General features: G+C 42.8%; 1 protein-coding gene across 10 annotated transcripts in view; it reads right to left on the reverse strand.

Moving 5' to 3' along the window:
• rasal2 (RAS protein activator like 2) overlaps positions 1-15108 on the reverse strand; it is a 421164-nt gene that overhangs the window by 155127 nt on the left and 250929 nt on the right. Inside the window, exon 1 of one of the 10 annotated variants that reach the window (XM_073063640.1) lies at positions 5566-5811. The exons of the other annotated variants lie outside the window; for them this stretch is intronic. The gene's annotated coding sequence lies outside the window, so the exon portion shown is untranslated. Of the gene's footprint in view, positions 1-5565; positions 5812-15108 lie in introns of those variants that run through there. 10 annotated transcript variants of the gene reach the window in all.

A 15108-nucleotide genomic window follows, 5' to 3' on the forward strand; every position in this document is an offset into this window, starting at 1 on the left:
TTCTACAATCCAAAGATCCAATCTATCACCTTGGTTCAGTTTGTTCCCAATTATATCCTCGACACTTCTCATGCCCTCAATTTCCTCAGTAACTTTCAATTTCCTGTCCCTAGCAGCCTCATCTTCACCATGGATGTTCAATCGCTTTCCATTCTATCTCCCATCAAGAATGCCTCAAAGCTCTCTGCTTCTTTCTTGACAAAAGAACCAACCAATCCCACTCCACCACCATCCTTCTCCATCTGTCAGAACTGGTCCACACCCTGAACAATTCTTCCTTCAGCTCCTCTCATTTTGTCCAAACGAGGGATAGCCAAGGGAATTTGTCTGGGCCCCAGCAATGCCTGTCTCTTTGTTGGCTACATAGAACAGTCTAAGTTCAAGGTCTTCCCTTAATACTCCCCCTCTTCCTCTGCTACATTGACGATTGCATTTACGCTGCTTCATGCACTCATCAATTTTATCAACTTTCCCTTTAACTTCCACCCTGCCCTTAAATTCACTTGGCCCATCTCTGACACCTCCCTCCCCTTTCCCGATCTCGCTGTCTCCATCTTTGAAGACAAACTGTCAACCAACATTTTTTATAAACCTACTGATTCCCACGGTTATCTGATTATATTTTATTTCACCTATCTCCTATAAAAATACGATCCTCTTTTCTCAGCTTCTTCGCCTCCACTGTAACTGTTACCAGGACATGGCTTTCCATTCCAGGACATCAGAGATGTTCTCCTTCTTTAAAGGTAGGAGTTCCCTCCCTCTACTATTGATATTGGCCTCACCTGCATCTCCTCCATTTCCAGTACATCCACACTCACCCCATCCTGCTGCCATAATAGCAAGAGCCCCTCTTGTCCTTACCTACCACCCCATCAGCCTCTGTATCCAATACATTAACTTCCACCATCTTCAAAGGGATCCTACCACTAAACATATTTTTACCTCACCTCTCCCAACTTTCTGCAAGGATCACTCCCTCTGTGATTCCTTTATCCATTTGTCCCTCCCCACTAATCTCCCTCCAGGCACTTAACCCTGCAAGCAGAGGCATCTTAAGTGTTACACCTGCCCATAAACCTCCTCCCTCACCTCCACTGAGGGTTCCAAACAATCCTTCCAAGTGAGGCAACACTTCACTTGTGAATCTGCTGGGATCATCTATTGTGTCTAGTGCTCCCAGTACAGCTTTCTCTACATTGGTAAGACCCGATTTAAATCGGGGGATCGCTTCATTGAGCACCTCTACACTATCCACCACAAGCAGATTTTCCTGGTGGCCAAACATTTTAATTCTGATTCCCATTCCTGTCCTGACGTATTGATCTGTGGCCTCATCTTGAGCCAAGATGAGGCTACCCTCAGGGCGGAGGAGCAACACCTTACATTCCATTTGGGTAACCTCCAACCTGATAGCACGAATATCGATTTCTCCTTCCGGTGAACAAACTCCCCCCTGCCCTGTCCCCCACTCTGACTGTTCAGATCATCTCACCTGCCTATTATTTCCCCCTGGGTCCATCCCTCCTTCCCTTTCTCCTATGTCCACTCTTCTCTCGTATCAAATTCTTGCTTTTCCAGCCCTTGACCTTTCCCATCCACCTAGCTTCATCTATCATCTTTCCAGCTAACCTCCTTCCCCTCCCCCCTTTTTATTCTGTATCTTCCCCTTACCTCTCAGTCATAAAGAAGAGCCTCAGCCCAAAACATTGACTGTTTACTCATTTCCTTTGATGCTGCCTGACCTGCCAAATTCCTCCACCACTTTGTGTTGATTTGGATTTCAGGCATCTGCAGACTTTCTCATGTTTGCATTTTGCTTTAATACAGTATCAGTATTTGTGTTTTTGCAAACATAGTTGTATTTGAGTGGAATCACCACTTTAATCAAACAGAGCTTCCATCCCATTGCCCTGACTGACACAAGAAGAGCCACCCAGGGAAGAAGTAAGATAAAGGCAGTCGCCCACACTGCCACTTTTCCTTTGAGTTGGCATCTTCAAAAGAGAATGGCACAAATGGATAAAATAAAAAATTATAAAACATGATTTTAAAAAAATTAATAACTAATGATACTGTAACAAATTGTAGGTGGTCAATAATAAAATTTTGCTTGGCAATTAATGTACACTAAAAGGTCAACACAGACAAACTCAAGGCAGGAAGAATAGGGAAGCCACGTTATCAAATGGTTGAAATACCAAATGAATGGTAACATACCTATCACTGCAGCAAGGTCTTAAAAAAAAGCACTTCAGTTTATTTCTGGACAGGTAGAAAAGTAGGGAAGTTCTGCTGAATCTCCTCCGAGCCTTGATTAGGCCACTCAGAATGCAGTACAAGTTTGCTAGATTATTGAAAAAATATCGAGACATTGGAGAGAGCAAAAAACACATTTACAAGGATAATAAAATACAGAAAAGTACAAGATCAAAGATTCAAGTTTATTTGTCATGTGCATATTGTAATATACAGTGAAATGTGCCATTTGCATCAACAATCAACACACCAAAGGGGGCACCGAAGTGCTGGGGGCAGCCTACAAATGTCACTACACATTCCGGCAGTAACATACAGTACTGTGCAAAAGTCTTGGGCACCCTATAATTTTTATATGGATTCAGATGGTATGGCCTTCACAGAACTCTGATCTCAACATCATCAAGGCTCTCTGGGATTACCTAGAGAGACAGTTGAAGTTTGTAGAACTTTGGCAAGTTCTCCAAGATCCTTAGAACAATCTACCAGCCGATTTTCTTATTTTCTTATAAAACTGCAGCTGTGACTTCACCTAAGAGAATTGATGCAGTTTTAAAGAAGGCGGTCACACCAAATATTGCTTTGATTTAGTTTTTTTTTTACTAAATACTGTCCTTTAATATAATTTTTGATATTTAGAAACTTTGTATTTCATTATTTTTGAAAGCATCTTTGCTTTACAGATTTTTTTTACATGGCCTAAGACATTTGCTCAATACTGTAGCATTCCCACAACATGCCTTCTTAACAACCTTTTCAATTTTTTTGCACCAACATTGAGGGATCTATGTACAAGGACCACAAGATCCTTCTGTTTGTCCAAACTGCCAAGAATCTTCCTATTAACCCTGTACTCCCCTTCAAGTTTGATCTTCGAAAGCGTAATACTACATACTTTTCCAGACTGAACTCCAACTGTCACTTCCCAACCCAGTTCTGCATCCTATCAATGCCCCGTTGTAATCTACAACAACCTTCTACACTATCCACAACCACCACTTACCTTCGAGTTATCAGCAAACTTACTAACCCACCTTCCAATTCCTCATCCAAGTCATTTACAAAAATCACAAAAAACAAAGGACCCAAAACAGATCCTTGTGGCACACCATTGGCCCTCGACCACCTGGCAGAAAATATACCAGCACATCAGCAGGTTCCAGTCAATCAGCCTGTTCTCTGCTGTCCTCATATTTGTCAAGGCCCCTCTCACTGATAAATACTGAAAGAATTCATTACAGACGACCCTCTACCACCACCTGCCTCCTGTAGACAAGACAATGCTGAATCTACGCAGCCAAGTTTCTCTGGATCCCATGCCTCCTGATTTTCTGAATGAGACTACCATGGGAAACCTTCATTCACAGCACTTGATCCAAGCCCCTTTAAACCAGGGGTTCCCAACCATTTTTATGCCATGGAATCTTACCATTAACTGAGGGGTCTGTGAACCCCAGGTTGGGAACCCCTGCTCTAAACTCTTGGCATCAATATATCTGTCTCAATACTTCTTTAATATATCTAATGTATCTGCCTCAACCACATCCTGTCAGCAGTTCCATATATCTCCATTCCACTGTGTAAGGAAGTTGCCTCCCAGGTTCTATTCTAGCTTTCACCTCCAACAAAACTATGTCCTCTTGTTTTTTGCCTCCTTAATCCTTGGATGGCAGGGTGGAGATACATCTCTACCAAAGGAGACATAATGCTCTCCTTCCCTCCGCAAGCCTGTGGGTCACACTTGGGCAAGGTATAGCACTTGCTTCCCCCCCCCCCCCCCCGGATCAGGGAGGAAGCGGTGGATGGTCATATGAGCAGCTGGTGCAAATCACAAGTCCTGGTCATGTGACTACTGATGGCAGCTAGATAATCTCTGAAGAGAATTGATAATGGCTGGGGTCACTCATCTCGTAAAGATGTTGCCCAGAAGGCAGATGCAAACTACTTCTGCAGAAAAATTAGCCAAGAGCAATCACAGTCATGGAAATAGAATTTATGAAAATAATGAAGCATGATGCATTCAAACTCCTTCTGTACTAGCCACTCTACCGCAAAGCACAACACAGAGAGTTAAAACAATAATATTTGTGAGTGCTACACGCGGAACAAGGAGACAAGAGAATACTTAACCCAAAGTACTAAATCATTAAGGGCCTGCAGTAGCTAAAAACCACTGCCTGCCTCCACATACATTTTCATGCCGACAGAGATTATTCATAAACACATTAATTTCCTGCATGTACACAGATGTAAAATGTTGGAGGACAACAACAAGAGAGATCAGAAATGACATGACGACCATTTTCACTTTTCTGGATGTGGGAGGGGGAGAGAGTTGAGGGGGCGAGAGTTGGGGGGCGAGAGTTGGGGGGCGAGAGTTGGGGGGCGAGAGTTGGGGGAGAGAGTTGGGGGAGAGAGTTGGGGGAGAGAGTTGGGGGAGAGAGTTGGGGGAGAGAGTTGGGGAGAGAGTTGGGGGAGAGAGTTGGGGGAGAGAGTTGGGGGAGAGAGTTGGGGGAGAGAGTTGGGGGAGAGAGTTGGGGGGAGAGAGTTGGGGGAGAGAGTTGGGGGGAGAGAGTTGGGTGTGAGGGGGGCTGGAGGGTGGGGGGTAGGGGATGTGGGGCTAGGACGGTGGAGGGAGAGGGGTGCAAGGGGGAGAGGGTGAGGCAGTAAGGGGGGCTGAGAGGAGGTGGGAAAGGAAGAGAAAACACTTTATTTAGTGGAGGTGCCGTTGGTGTACAAATGGTAATCAATGGACCAATCTGACCCAATAAATGCACCCTTATGGATATTCAGGAGGTCAACGAACAGTTTGCATATTTTAATAAACATTTAGTGTTTATTTAAACACAGGAGGCGGGATGAAGAAATTTGAAATGGCACTGCAAATATGTCAGTTTAAACTTGAGGGACTGCCTGGACTAACTTGCCCAGGTTTGCTAGTCCAGCTTATGCTGCAAACATTGTTGTTAAAGCCCCATGTTCCTGGCTAATTTTATTCATCTCAACAAGCTATTTCATTTGAACACCTTTGTTGTATAGTCCACTCAATGAAATTAAACATTCATCTGTAGGCTCCCTTCTCATTTGCTTCTGCCCCAATTATAACTCGACACCTCACAATGTCAAATCTTTACCCTAAGAAATGCAGTTCACCCATCTGTTCACAAGGACAATATTTCAAAATTTCCTCCAACAAAAACCATTTTAATAAACAAATTCAACTGATCCAAATGACATCCCAGAAAAGTCGTGATAAAAAACACTGTCAAAGGCGGCTACAAACAACATGAGACAATATATACTTACATCTCCTAAAGGTAGGAATCAGTATATCATTTCCTGCAGTGGATAAACAGTCCAGCCAATCCATATTGTATGAATTCATTCAACTAAGCAATTCACAATTTAACCCTGTATTTGGCTTAGCAATGACAATGCAGCATGTAAATGCATCCATTTCCAGCCATATTATCTATTTAAAAAATCCACGCTAGTAGATGAACATTCCAAATGAAAACCCTGCACCTTCAAGAATTCCACTGAGTCCACTTGGGAAGGTCAGAGGTCAAATGAATTTTTTCTTCACTCTGCCACTCCCAGTTTAAACTCAAGTCTACAACTCTGCTCACTGAAACAGTGAAACACTTTCCCAGAAGTTGCCATGGTTGGAGACCCCTCCCTAGCAACAGGCACTTTCCTTCTGTAGCCTATCAGTGCATTCTTTTAAGGCGGAATCAGGTACTCGGTTCCTCCTGAATGACTCCCAGTGTAAATGGAGACAGATTGCATAATTAGGAGAAAGGAATAATTTTCTTTGTTAAAAAAAATTCAAACCAGTTTAAAACCCTTGCCAAATCCAAAGAAGCTGCTATTTCAACACTTGGCAGCTGGATAAAATAACACATTGGTAAAAATACAACTGCTTTCAATGATTATTGTGGAGATCAAAGAGAACAGGAGTGAACCACATTATCACTACAATCACTACAATCACCTTAAGCCTGTAGCAGTTCAGTCATGTAAAACCAGTGTTGAATTACAAGTTAACCATTTACCCCAGTATCCTTCTATTTTAAAATAAAGCCTCAGGTACGAGTTTCTGCAGTGACTCATGAAAACAAATCCAGGACAACCATTAAATTGCAAAGCAGGCGTAATGCCATTCCTCAAGAAAATAAAGAACGATGGTGTCTTAAACAAGTACTTAGGCTGAGAATGAAGTCCATAGCCATCCACAAGAACAAACGAAAAACGAAAAAGGAGGAGCTCACAAGAATAAAGAGCCGACATTTCCACCAGGACTGGAAAGGAAGGGGGAAGATGCCAGAATAAGGTGGGGGCAGGGGAAGGACTAGAAGCTAAAGGTTGATAGGTGAAACCAGGTGAGGGGGAAGGTAGGTGGGTGGGGAGGAGGGATATAGTGAGAAGCTGGGAGGTGAGAGGTAGAAAAGGTAAAGGACGGAAGAAGGAGGAATCTGACAGGAGAGTGATCATGGCGGAGAAAGAAAGAGGAGGAGAACCAGAAGGAGGTGAGAGGCATGTGAGGAGAAAAAAGGGGTAAGGGGGAGCCAGAATGGAGAAATAGAGGAAGGGAGTGGGGAGCTATTACTGGAAATTAGAGAAATTAATCGTGTCGGAAGCTATCCAGACAGAATACAAGGTGTTCCTCCAACCTGAGACTGGCCTCATCATGGCAGTAGAGGAGGCCATGGACAGATATGTTGGAATGGGAATAGACAGTGGAATTAAAACCCCACTTGTTGCAGATGGAGTGAAGGTGCTTTGCAAAGAGGTCCCCAATCTATGTTGGGTATCAACAATATAAGGAAGCTGCATCGGATACAGTAGATTACCTCGAAAGACTCACAAGAGAAATGTTGCCTCACCTGGAAGGACAGTTTGGGGTAAGGAAGGAGGTGAATGGGCTTCTGTAGCACTTCTTCCGCTTGCAGGGATAAGTGCCAGGAGCAAGATTAGTGGGGAGGCAAGGGAAGCAGGGACAGAACGATCTTTGCAGAAAGCGAAGTGAGTGGTGTGGTGCGGTGTGGGGTGGAGTTAAGATATGTTTGGTCACAGGATTCTCTTGAAGATGGTGAAAGTTGCAGAGAATGATATGCTAAATGCGGAGGCTCGTGGGGTGGTAGGTAAGAATAAAAGGAACTCCATCCCTGTTAAGGTGGTGGGAAGATAGGGAGAGCATGAATGTCCAGGAAATGGAGGAAAACGCAGGTAAGGACAGCATAAATGGTAGAGGAAGAGAAACCCCATTCTCTGAAGGAGGCGGGCATCTCTGGTGTACTGAAAAGGAAAGTCCCATCCTGGGAACAGAAACGGTGCAGATGTAGGAACTAAGAAAAAGGGACAGCATTTTTATAAGTGACAGAGTGGGAAGAAGTGTAGTCAAGATAGCTGTGAGAGTCAGTAGATTTATAACAAAAACATCAGTAGACATCAGTAAATAGATCAAGGGAAGAAAAGTGTCAGGAATGGACCAAGTGAACTTTAGGGCAGGGAAGAAGTTGGAGGCAAAGTTGCTGAAATTGTCAAGCTCAGTGTGGGTGTATGAAGCAGCACCAACACAGTTGCATCATACCACATCCTAAATGTTGAGTAATGAATAGGTTCTGTTTTTGTCTACAAATCAATATTGTCCATTAGTTGGAAAATACACAAGAATCACTTGATATGGTAACTATGCTGTTTTATTATGAACGGCATCAAAAGCACATGACGAATAAGAAAGAAAATACTATAAGGGGAGGGAGGGGTGAAAGGGAGGGGGAGTGGGGGAGGGGGAGTGATGGGGAAGATGGGGGAGAGAGTTGGGGAAGTTGGGGGAGAGAGATGGGGAAGTTGGGGAGAGAGATGGGGAGGGGGATGAGAAGGGGGTGAGAGAGGGGGGCTGAGGGGGGAGAGGAGGGAGGGGGAGGGGGAAGAGAGAGGAGAGGAGAAAGAAAGAGTTCTGCCATTAGTAACAACAAACATATCTGAATACCTGTGACTTGAAGTTTGTTTAGATGGAATGTCCCTAAGCCAGGAGTTTGTAACATGGGGACTGCCAAAAATGAGAATGTCCTCCAAGACTATACTGCACTGTCAGAAATACAATCTCGTCTAGTCTAATACCATTCTCCCCTCACGGCTCGTATCCTACAATATGCTAACACTCTCACCCCATTGCCCCTGTATCACTGTTCATCTATTCTCTCCGAGGTTTGAACCCAGTCGCAAAAAACACAGACACCTCTGCTGATACCTGCAGGACCCTTTTCTTCCTGCTGCCTTTGGGACCCAACAGCACACACAAAATCTGTTTCCCTCATTGCATCCACCTCCAGTAATGGAAACAGCAATAACATCAGAACAAGAGATTTTTATTTTTAAGTCATCCAGGCTGTCCCAACCAAATAGGGGTGTGGTAATCCTTGATAATAATCAATCCAAGACCAAGGAGATGGTGGTGGACTTTAGGAGATCTAGGCCTCATATGGAGCCAGTGATCATTAATGGAGAATGTGTGGAGCAGGTAAAGACCTACAAGTATCTGGGAGTACAGTTAGACGAGAAGCTAGACTGGACTGCCAACACAGATGCCTTGTGCAGGAAGGCACAGAGTCGACTGTACTTCCTTAGAAGGTTGGCGTCATTCAATGTCTGTAGTGAGATGCTGAAGATGTTCTATAGGTCAGTTGTGGAGAGCGCCCTCTTCTTTGTGGTGGCGTGTTGGGGAGGAAGCATTAAGAAGAGGGACGCCTCACGTCTTAATAAGCTGGTAAGGAAGGCGGGCTCTGTCGTGGGCAAAGTACTGGAGAGTTTAACATCGGTAGCTGAGCGAAGGGCGCTGAGTAGGCTACGGTCAATTATGGAAAACCCTGAACATCCTCTACATAGCACCATCCAGAGACAGAGAAGCAGTTTCAGCGACAGGTTACTATCGATGCAATGCTCCTCAGAAAGGATGAAGAGGTCAATACTCCCCAATGCCATTAGGCTTTACAATTCAACCGCCAGGACTTAAGAACTTTTTAAAAGCTATTATTAATGCTTTTTGAGATAGTGATTTAGATGCATATCATATTTTTTACTGAGTTAAGTATTGTATGTAATTAGTTTTGCTACAACAAGTGTATGGGACATTGGAAAAAAAGTTGAATTTCCCCATGGGGATGAATAAAGTATCTATCTATCTATCTATCTACCAGCACTTTCAAATTACTGCTTTGTTTGTAAAATGCCCAATGTTATAAGCTGCATTGTACAAATCTCTCTTCTTTGCATTGGTCTTGCAGTTGTCTCACAATTTACCTTCCAAAAAAAGAATATTCATTCATTTTCAACTTATTGAAATACATGAAATTAGCAGGCTGTTTTGAATTTGGTCATCCTTGAATTGCAATTCACTCACATCTGCAGTATTCTGGAATGCATAGAAAAGTTAAAACTGTATTCATTTGAGAAAAACCTTTCACTCTTTGCAAAAGCTGCAATCAACTTGAGACAATTTGATCTTCTTGGCTCCGAACTTTATAAATATGTAACATTATTAGTACAACATACTAAAATTTTATACATCATTATGATAAAAACCAAATTATTGTCAAGATGCTCATTTATTTAATCTGGTAAGGAGATACCACAGCACTGAAAAAAGTTCTTAAAATGATGTATTGTACAATCAATTCTTGACAACCTCTTGGGATCACTACGCAGTGGATTCTGGTTAATTGGGACAAATTGGGATCAGTATGTTTTGGCCCAATTAAGCAGCTGCCCCAATTAGCCTAAGTTTCAAGGAAATAGTTAAAAGGTATAAAAAAGACAAACCACCGTTTAACTGAGTAACAACTTATGTATTTAAATGAAATACCGAATAAATTTTAACACTCACAATACCTTTACAGGACCATAAAACTGCACATTAGTTCCTAACGTATATCGACAGAGGAGTTCATCTGCTGTGTTCATTTGATTAATGGTAAATGAACAAAATCAGTGCAGACATCTAGTGCAGATAATGGACTGCCTTCATACAAAGCTACTGATGATTGCTTCCTCCAAATCTTCATTTTCATTGTAACAGACAAGATGATTGTCAATACCTTCATAATTCCTAATTTTGTAGTTTCATTTACACTCCCAGCCATTTCTGGCATCTTCTCCAAACCTGAATGCTTGAAACCACACTAAGCAAAACAATTCTAAATTGTCTTGCAGCCTATTTTGCACCAACTATCAGTGACAAAATCACTGTTTTTTGAACACCAACACACCTAACTGACACTATTTAAAAACTGTTCCCTCTAAGGACAGTGTAGTGTCTAACGTCCACCCAAATGCATGAGACTAAAACTAGTTAGAAACTGTTCAGCAACAGTTTCTTGCCTCAAGTAAGCGGCATAGTGTCCCAGATAAACAACTGGAATCTCGACTATTTCATCAATTTAGTTTTTATTCTTTAAAAGTTGTCCCAAATAAGTAGCTGCCCTGATTAACTCTCCAATTAACCAAAATCCACTGTGATCCACTAAGTCACTAAATTATTTACTTATTTAGCAATACAGCATGGAGTTGGTCTTTCCAGCCTGTCGAGCCATGCCATCCCAGCAAACCACAATAAATCCAATTAACCTTAATCAATGACCAAGTATCCTACCCAATATATCTTTGGACTGTGAGAGGAAACTGGAACACCAGGGAAAACCTACTCATTCTACATCAGGGTATACAGAAGGCGCCGGAAATGAACTCCAAATGCCGGAACACACCAAGCTGTAATATGTTTGCTCTAACCACTATGCTAGCGCGGCACCCAAGTGCTCAAGTGCCTGAAATTATCTTTAATTTACAACCCTTGACTATGCATTGTACAAGACCCTATTCATAAATTTGTTTCCTAAGTAGAGGGTGCTAATGTCATTTTTAAATGTATTTTTAATGATTGCAAGATCCTGCTGGAGATTAAGAACTTAAAGTACCACAGAACTACCCCATCGGCGAGTTGCTCAATGGCAGAGAAACTGAAGGAGCTGGACTTGGTGCAGATCGTGTTGCACTTGCATCAGAGATGCTTCAGTGGAGTTGGTGTGCAAAGGAGGCATGCAGTCTTATAACGAGTGACTTTCTTAGTCATTTCCTTGTGATCGCAAGACCCTTTTGCACATTGTTAATGTGAAATTCTGTAAGTCCAATTCACTGATGTATGGGGGAGCTGCCTGACCTCAGTCATAGCGATGAGAAGGCCTCAAGCAGTGGAGTTGCCTGTTTACAGCTGCCGTGAGAGAGGTGTCCAGCCAGTGTACTCCACTGGGAGTGGTGTGACCTATTGTCCAGGCTGGAGTCGGAATTGCCCCCTGACTCCAGTGTTTGCTCTACTGAAGACAAGCTGTATTGTGGTTGACTGCAGATTTCTGTGGCAATCATGGACTCAGGGTCTGAACTATTTATTTTATGTGGCTGTATTTCACTGATATCTTACATGTGCTTGCTATATTGTATTACCAGGGTGATTGATAAGTTTGTGGCCTAAGGTAGAATGAGTCAATTTTAGAAAACCTAGCATATTTATTTTGCAACATAGTCCCCTCCTACATTTACACACTTAGTCCAGCAGTCGTACAGCATACGGATCTTGAACCTCCAGAAAGTGTCCACAGATGGGTGATTGGTAAGTTTGTGGCCTAAGGTAGAAGGAGATTTGAGTTATAGAGCTCTCATTACATGCACATGCAGGTCAACTCTTTGAGTGACTATACAGAAAGTTTGAAGTTAATAACTCATTTCCTTCTACCTTGGGCCACGAACATCAATCACCCCTGATGAGTTATTAACAACCAGGTTTGTCTTGATAACATTCTGTTCAATGGAATGCAATAGAACATTTGACAGAGATTAGCTGCATCCAATTTCTAGGAGAATGTGGGTTGTTGTGATTGGGGGGGGGGGTCCTCTTTTGCCAGAGTTGAGGGAGAAGTGAGGAACACAATGAAAGATGCTTGTGGAACCCTGCCTGAAGGACAAACACCATTGAAAGAAATTCTTTGTGCAGACAATTGGTTCTACGAAGGAAGTGCCACTACTTCTGACTTAGCCAGTTAGTTCATAACAGACTTTGAGGAAAGTTTGAATCATGGCAGTCCTTTTCACACAGAATGTGGGTTCAGCGCCATGAGTAAGTAAAGTGAAGCATTAGACTACACGGCAATGAGAACATGAGCCTTGAAAATGTATTTGTAGGTCATAGAATCAGTTCAGAGTAGTTGTAATTTAAGTTCAGATTCAGATTTCAAGACTGCATTGAGTTGGTGGACTATACAATATTCAGGAATTCATCTTCAAAACTAAATTAATATGCCAGTTGTCATCCATTTCATCAAGACCTCTGTGGATGAGTATGTGCCTTTGAAAACAATCTAGACATACCCAAACCAAAAACAGTGGATGAACAAGGAGGTTAATAATTTGCTGAGGACTAGATCTGTGGTATTCAAAATTGGTGACCTTGAAGTCCAGACACAACCTACGGAAGGCTCTTTTAAGAATGATTTTGATCTAAGTTAGAGACTGAATCAGATGCACGACAGCTCTAGCAGGGTTCCCACCTGCTTCAAAAGGACACTAATCAATCCAATGCCCAAGAAGAGCAGGGTGAGCTGCCTCAATGACTATCACCTAGTTGCACTCACATCCACTGTGATGAAGTGCTTTGAGAGGTGAATTATGACTAGAATCAACTCTCAACTAAGCAGGGACCTGGACCTGCTGCAATTTGTCTATCGCTACAATAGGTGTACAGCGGACATAATCTCAATGGCTCTCTACTTGGCTTTGTATCACCTGGATAATAGCAACACCAAGGTCAGGCTGCTGTTTGTTGATTATAGTTCAGCGTTCAGCACCATCAACCCTCAATACTAGTCAACAAGATCCAAGTCTTGGGCCTCTGTACCTCCCTCTGCAAATGAATCCTTGACTTCCTCATTGGGAATCCAGTCAGTGTGGAGTTTCTGTGCATCCTCCCTGTGGAATGAGTGGATTTTCTCTGGGTGCTCCGGTTTCCTCCCACAGTCCAAAGACAAACTGGGTAGGTTAATTAGTTATTGTAAATTGTCCTGTGATTAGGGGTTGCTGTAGCAGCACAGCTCAAAGGGCCAGAAGGCCCTATTCTGCACTGTATATCTAAATAAATAATAAAAATTAATTAATTAATTAACAGAATCTCCTTCTTAATGACAATCAGCACTGGTGTACCTCAAGGATGCATGCTTAGCCCACTGCTCTACTCTCCCTTCACCCGTGACTATGTGGATAGGTTCACTTCAGATGCCATCTGTACATTTGCCAATGACACAACTATTATTGGCAGAATTTCAGATGGTGACAAGGAGGCATACAGAAGTGACATAGATCAGCTGTTTGAGTGGTGTCACAACAACAACGTTCAATTCAACATCAGTAAGATCAAGGAATTGATTGTGGGGAAGTCAGGGGAACATACAAGAGTCCTCGTTGCAGGATCAGCAGTTTCAAATTCCTGCATGTCAACGTCTCAGAAGGTCTATCCTAGGTCGAACATATTGATGCAATTACAAAGATGGCAGAACAGTGGCTATAGTTCATTAAGAGTTTGAGGAGACTTGGTATGTCACCCAAGACTCTCATAAGTTTCTTTGAATGAACGTGGAGAGCATTCGAGCCAGTTGCATCAACATCTGGTATGGAGGGGCCGCTGTACAGGACCAGAAAAAGCTGTAAAATGGTGTAAACTCAGCCAGCTCCATCATGGGTACTAGCCTCTCCAGCATCAAGCCATCTTCAAAAGGCATTGCCTCAAAAAGGCAACATCTGTCATAAAGGACACCTATCACCCAGGAATGCCCTCTTCTTACTGTCACCATCAAGGAGGTGGTACAGGAGGGTGAAGACACAAAGTCAATGCTTTAGGAATAACCTCTTCTCCTTTGCCATCAGATTTCTGAAGACAATGAACCCATGTACACTACCTCAGCAGTTTGTCCTTGTTTTGCTCTCTTTATGCACTACTTATTTAATTAAAAAAAATTAAATATCTTTCTTATTGTAATTTATAGTTTTCTTATTATGTATTGCTGCTGCGAATACAAATTTCATGACGTATGCCAAAGATATTCAACCTGATTCTGAGATTCATTTATGCATCATGTGCACATTGAAACATACAGTGAAATGCGTCATTTACGTTAACAACCAATACAATCTAACGATATGAGGGGGCAGCCTGCAAGTGTTGCCACACTTCCCGGTGACAGCATAGCACGCTCACAGTGTTCAGCAGAACGACACAGAACACAAGGAAGTAACAACAGAAAATAAGCCCCGATGTTCTCACCTACCCACAAACACATACACAATCCTCCAACCTCAGGACAGGCCATCTTTGGCCTCCAGCAGACTCATAGATCTATGAACATTAGGCTTCGACTTTCCCAATCGCCTCACAGAAACTTGCAAACCCAGCTTCGACCATTGGGCCTCAGCTTCTGGATATCTGATGGACCTTTCGGGCTTCGATCTCCAGTATCAACCCCAGGACTAACTGATGACGATGTATGAAGACCCTGGATGAGGATCCCAAACACTAGACCTCAAAACAGTGGTCTCTCCAATGACTGGGACCCAAAGTATTAGGCCTCAATCAACGAATTCTCTAATGATCAAGACCCTGAACACTAGGCCTAGTGTTATCAACACTGGTAATCCATACAGGTTCAGGAACCTGATGGTTGTATGGTAATAACTGCTCCTGAACCTAGTGGTGTGGGATTTAAAGCTTCTGAACCTTCTGCCTGATGGCAGTAGCAAATAGAGGGCATG

Source organism: Hemitrygon akajei, chromosome 12 (genome assembly GCF_048418815.1).
Source record: "Hemitrygon akajei chromosome 12, sHemAka1.3, whole genome shotgun sequence".
Taxonomy (NCBI): Eukaryota; Metazoa; Chordata; class Chondrichthyes; order Myliobatiformes; family Dasyatidae; genus Hemitrygon; species Hemitrygon akajei.